Below are 6,433 nucleotides of genomic sequence, written 5' to 3'. Positions count from 1 at the left end.
GGCTTGACTTTGCCTCCTTCACTTAGGTATGCTCAAGTCAGTAAGCATTTGTTAAAGTACCTACCAGCACCTGGCACACGGAAAGGCAAAAGATAGTCCCAAATCTTGAGGAAAATCTTGTTGCCTAGTATGTGGTTCTGTCTCCCTGGTTCTGTCTTCGTCTTTCTCCTGGGATTTGCTCTTAAACTGACAGTCTACCACCATGTACATAAGACCTCAGCCATGGATGGCGGTGGGCATCCTCACCATGGCCAGGGCAGATGTAGTGAAAAAGCATTGTATAGTAGGTCAAAAATCCCAGCTTCCACCACTGGGTGGCCTCAGTTTCCTCATCTGTAAAATGAAGGGGGTTGGTTGGACTGGATGGGTTCTAAGGTTCCTTCCTATATACATCTGTGATCCTAAGTGCTTTGTCAACTTTAAAGTGCTGTGTAGATATGGAAAATTCGTTCTCATTCTCGTGGTCCAGTGACTACCACACCTCAACAGTGTTGCCCCAGGTTTCTGTTGTAGGGCAGCCATTTTATCTTTACTAAACACATAGAGATTACTCACTTCCCTGGTTTAATTTCGTCTTTTTGAAGCATTAAAAGGACAACTCTACCCAAAATTTTCAGAGGAAAGTTACCTTGCAGTTGCTGGAAAATGGGCACTTCTCCTGTGTTGATTGTAATTCTGTTTAACCCTGGATTTCTCAGTTACCTCCTCCCCTTGCTTGCTACTTCCACCCTACTATCCAGTCTCAAATACTCTTCCCAAACAGACCCTGTGATCCAGTTAGGTGAGTCTCTAGTTTTGTCCCATACCAGTCAGATTTGTTTTCTTATAACTTTTGTGTTGTACCCATTGCTTGGAGTGTTCCAGTCTTGCTCTGTTTTGGGGGGTGGGAAGGAGGAAAGCTCATCTGTGGGAAACCTGAAGAGACCATATTTGTCCCTAACCTAGGCAAGAATGTCCATTTTAGTAATGAGTGACCAAAATCCAGCTTAAAAGGCAAATAGTTCAGGGCTGAAGGTATTCAGGGCTCTGAGGCCACCAAAGGAAAATAGAAGAGGCCATGTAAATGGCAGAAAAGGGCTATTTCATAGATGAGATTTAAAGATAATATCTTTGTGGAATGCAGCCATCCTTCCCTAGGCTAGGCAGCTGCCAGGGACCGGTTTCCAAAATAACTTCATGATGAGTGATTCCAGGATCTTAGATAAACCAGGCATTAGTTGGGGCAGAACTGAGTTTCTCCCTCAGAACATTGAATTCTCAGTTCAAGCGTCTTGATGCTTTGTAAGACTTTTTCCTTGGTTGGTATTTAGAGACTCCTATCAAGGGAATGGGGGACCTGGAAGAATGTGTTCTGTTGGATTTGACACTAAGTGTGTACCCCAATTCTTGTGCAGGGAACCTTCTTATGAATATGGGCAAATGGCTAGATTAATAGAGAAGGCTCTGGGGCATGAAGCCCTGCAAAAGGAATCTTGTCAGGTAAGTTATTAGAACAGATTTAAGAAGCATAGAAGCTCCAGAATTTGGGATGCAGTTTTTCCTTTTATTTTGTTTTATTGTGTTCTTGGTGTAGAAACTCTTGCCTTACATATCTGGAGACCTGATTTTGGTTCCTGGTTATGTGATTTTGTTCGAGTGACAACTTTTCTCAGCCTCATTTTCCTTATCTGTTAAATGGAGATAATGACAATACCTACCTCATAGGATTATTGTAAGGATCGGAGAGAGATGGGTAAACCTTTGCAAATTTTAAATTTTAAAAATGTGAATTTTTTTAAATCTTATTTTTTATGTTAATAAACATGTATTTCTCTTACATCCTCCCCTCCCCATTGAAAAGAGAAAATAACCCTTGTAATTAATTTGTATAGTCAAGCAAAACAAATTCCTATATTGGTCATATTAAAAAAAGTCTCATTCTGCAAACATAAGACCATCACTGGCTTCTGGAAATATGATTGATTATGGAGTTAATCATAGTTCTTAAGTCTTTGAAAATTCATTTTTTTCTTATTGATCAGCACATTTTATTTCCAAATATTTTTTTCTCTAGTTACATGTAAAGACAATTTCCTAACGTTAATTTTTTTTTAAATTTGAGTTCTAAGTTGTCTTTCTCTTCCCTGAGGCAGTAAACAATTTGATATAGATTATACGTGTTCAATCATGCAAAACATATTACCGTATCAGTCATGTTGTGAAAGAATACTGATCCAAAAGGAAAAAAAAAAAGGTAGACAGTGAAAAAGAGCATGCTTCAATCTGTATTCAGGTTTCATTAGTTCTTCACCTGAATGTGGATGGCAGTTTTCATCATGAATCCTTTGGAATTGTCTTGATCATTGTATTGCCAAGAATAATTCAGTCATTCACACTTGATCATCACACAGTATTGCTGTTAGTGTGTACAGTGTTCTCCTGGTTCTGCTCACTTCACTTTGCATCAGTTCATACTAGTCCACGTTTTTCTGAAATCGGCCTGCTCATCATTTCTTATAATAGTAATATTCCATTACAATCATATACCACAACTTGTTCAGCCATTCCCAATTGATGGGCATCCCCTCAGTTTCCACTTGTCACCACAAAAGAACAAAAAAAAGTAAATGTTTTTGTACATACAAATAGCTCCTTCTGCCCCCTTTTTTTTAATCTCTAGGATTTAGACATCATAATGTTATTGCTGGATCAAAGGGTATACCGTTTTATAACCCTTTGGGCATAGTTCCAAATTGAAAGCTGTTCATTTTTTTTTTTTTTACATCATTATAGTATTAATTACTCCTCTGGTTCTGTTCACTTTATTCTGTATCAATTCATTAAGGTCTTCCCAGCTTTCTCTGAAATTTTCCCCCTTGTGACAGTATTCTATGCATGTTACCACTGTTTAACTATTCTCCAATTGTTGGGTACCTCCTTGGTTTCCAGTTCTTTGCCACCACAAAAAGAGCTGATATGTGCATGTATTTGTCCATATAAGCACCTTTTCCTCTCTGATTTCTGCAGTATATATATATATATATATATATATATATATATATACATATATATATATATATATATAGTGGTATTACTGTGTTAAAAGGGTATGCACAGGTTAGTAACTTTCTGAGCATAGTTCCAAAATGCAGGCAGGACCAGTTCACAGTTTCACCAACAGCGCGTCGTGCCTTACTGTTAACTTGTACTAAGAATCAGCCCAGTGACATTCCCCATTTTTTTCTTCTGCCTCAATAAAGTGTGTTTCTCATTAGGTCTTGACTACCAATATTAGTAAAGTGCTTAGACCAGTGCCTGGTACATAGTGGGCAGTAAATAAATGCTAGCTATTATTAGTATTTACACATGTTGGCAGTGTCCATAGTTTTACCCTTAAATTCTGCAGATGGAGGTTTTTTGTTTTTACTTAGCACTTTTACTTCTCTTCCTGTTTCTTCTAGTCTCTATAGTGTTCCTGTAGTCAGTCTTAGTCCCTCTCTGACCAGCATTTTTGAAAAGGTAACCTGTCATGGAAAGAGTACCAGCTCAATACCTCTGGATTTGAATCTAAGACCTGACACGTGGGACCTTGGTCAAGTCAGCCTCACTCAGCCTCAGCTTACTTATCTGTAAAATGGAGACATTAATAGCACCTAACTTCCCTTTATTTCCTGTCTTCCCTTGCTAGATGTACATTTCCTTATAGCTAAGGCATTTGCATCCCCAATATTTAGTCTTTCCAGTCACGAAACTGAGTTGTTTAAGTCATGTCTGACTCCATGACCCCATTTAGGGGTTTTTTCCAGAGATACTGGAGTATTCTTTCCTCACTTTATTTTATAGTTGAGGAAACTGAGCTAGTAAGTGCCTGAGGCCAGATTTGAACTCAGGATGATGAGTCTTCCTGACTTTAGGCCCTGCGCTCTGTGCACTGTGGCACCACCTATCTGCCATGTATTAAAGTGCTCAAATGCTTTAGCTAGCTATCCATCTTTCTCATCTGTATCTTTAAATATCTAATCTCTACATTGTTATTTCTAGAGTTCTGTCTCACTTCGGGACCAGGTACCGGAGCAAGAACTAGCCCAAATCAATCTGGTTTTTCCCAGTGGCCATCTTTGAGATAGGGATGTTGGTATTTGCCAAATGATGCCTACAGAGGATTTTTAAATCCTTAGAAGAAAATCATTTGACAAAGCATCCCCAGTCACATTTACAGATCACGTCCCTAAGGACACAATTAGCTGTCTTTTAGATTTCGAGTCAGACCATGGGCAGCCCAGAAGGAATTCTAGTCAGCTCTGTGTTTGGGGGGATGTGCTTTTTGCTTTGGGTAATTAGTTGCATTGGCCCTGAGCTCAGGGATCCAAATCAAAACGAAATAAATGGTTTTGATGAGGGAGCTGTAGTGGAGAGAGCACCGAATTCAATCAGATTCCAGTTCCACCTGTGAGATTTTGAAGAGCTGTGCAACCTCGAATATTTCACTTATCCTCTCAGGGCCTTACCATCCTCATTTGTAAAACGGAAGAGTCAAGCATCAGAGCCCTCTTTGTTCTATGATGCTGACTTATCAAAATCAGTTGGTCTGGTCACGTTTTAAAAAGCCTTCTATCCTAGGGTAGAGTAATCCTGGAGCACTTTTTCCATTAATGAATTTTTTAAAAATCATTAAGCTCTTCCTGTGGGTCAGGTACCATGCTAGGTGCTGGGAATGAGTTCCATGAGTTCCTCTTCTAAAGGGGGGAGCCCACATGTGCAGACGGGCTTAGCTGCAGGGCCGATGGCAAGGTCTAAAGGTCCTGAGGCTACCTTTGTAGGTCAGATGGGAATATCTTGGGATCCAAAGTGGGCAGTAATGGCCCACTGATCTTACGAGAAGGATTGTCGTTGGTGACTCCCTCCTCATCTGTGCAGTGTGAGTGGCCATGTCCATCTGACAAGCTTGGGGCAGGGATAATGGGAAAATGGAGGGACTTGACTGGCCTTCATCATTGGGCATGGGGTTTGGAATGAAGTGGGGATTCTAGGTTCTTTTCCACACAGAAGGACTTGGGGTGGGGTACAGCATCCAACCAGGAAAGAGCCTGGGGAAAAGAGCCGTGTTAGAAAGGTTGAAAGGGGCAAGGCTTGGTATCATCTCCATATCAATTTAGATGCTTAGGAAAATTTGCACATAAAAGGCTTATGACTTCTTAGAAACTTTACTCCAAGTGAGCCAGCTTCTGTGATAAACTGCCAAAAATTTCTTTGCTGTGGCCCTGATGGCGCTATTCCTGCTCATCATTACAATCCTACATCAGGAGAAGGATCTGTGATTGTATCAGAGGTTTTATCATCTGTGCTGTGGCCCTCCTGGAGCGGCTCTGATTGATTGTATCAGTAAACCCGCTGTATATACAAAGAGTTGGCATCACCCACTATACAGGTTAAATTTTGAAACTTGGGATTTGGTCCTTCTGAAAGAAGGAAAAGGATAGGATTTCTGGATTTTTTCTCTTGCACATTTTTTTCTTTTCCTATTATGGTGACTCCCTCATAGGGCTGCTAAAGATTTTAAAGATATTTAAAATATATGTGTGCATATTTATATTGTATATACATATTTATGTTTGTAATATAAAATATAAATATCTTTATATTCTCTATATAATTATTAAAAAAAAGAAAGAGGGAAGGCTTCTCAAGGCATCTACTTCTGCTGGGCTCTTTGGGTAATATCTGGGCTAGGCAAAAGTCTCAAAGTGAAGGTAGGTCCCACTTTCCCTTAGATCTGCTCTTGCCATTTACTTGATCTGAGCAGGACATTCAACCTCTCTCTGCCGCAGTTCCTCCATCTATAATATGAGGGGAAGTGGATGAACTTAGATGACCTCCATAATCCTTCCTAGCTCTTAATAGAAGAGCCTGTAAATATCAACTCAAGTCCAGATGCCTCATGCCACCAGCAAGGCGAGAGTCTCTCCGTGTTGTGGCTCCCTGCCCTGCTGGTTTTTCTTCCCCTTTCCTTCTCTATCAAGTGTTCGTTCCTCATCTTGTGGCAGTGCCCATGACTTTCCAGAGGGCATATATTAAAGTGCAAGCCCCTTTCTAGTTGAGTCCATGTGTAATCCCTTCCTAAAGCACAAGTCAAGAGTATAACTCAAATGTGTGGCCTAGTTGTGAACCACGGCAGTTCCAGAGTGAGGCTGCCATCCTTAGTGGGGCCTCAGGAAAGAAAGAATTCACTTATTGTCTAGGGAACATTCACAAGGCCCTTCTTCCTCCTTTGGGATATCACTTTATATCCTTCAGTTTAACAAAATTTAAGAACAATAAAGTTCTCTGAGGTCCTCTCATACATGGACTGTCTCACTTTTCTATTTCTATTCCCAGCACTTAGGCACAATTACTGGCACAGAGCAAACACTTTTTATTCATCCATTTAAATAAGTAAAATCCGGTCTTGGCCTAA

Source organism: Petaurus breviceps, unplaced genomic scaffold, assembly GCF_028583685.1.
Source record: "Petaurus breviceps papuanus isolate PSGF00001 unplaced genomic scaffold, PetGlider_PUasm1.0 90762, whole genome shotgun sequence".
Taxonomy (NCBI): domain Eukaryota; kingdom Metazoa; phylum Chordata; class Mammalia; order Diprotodontia; family Petauridae; genus Petaurus; species Petaurus breviceps.
Note: the sequence above shows the minus strand (reverse complement) of the source record.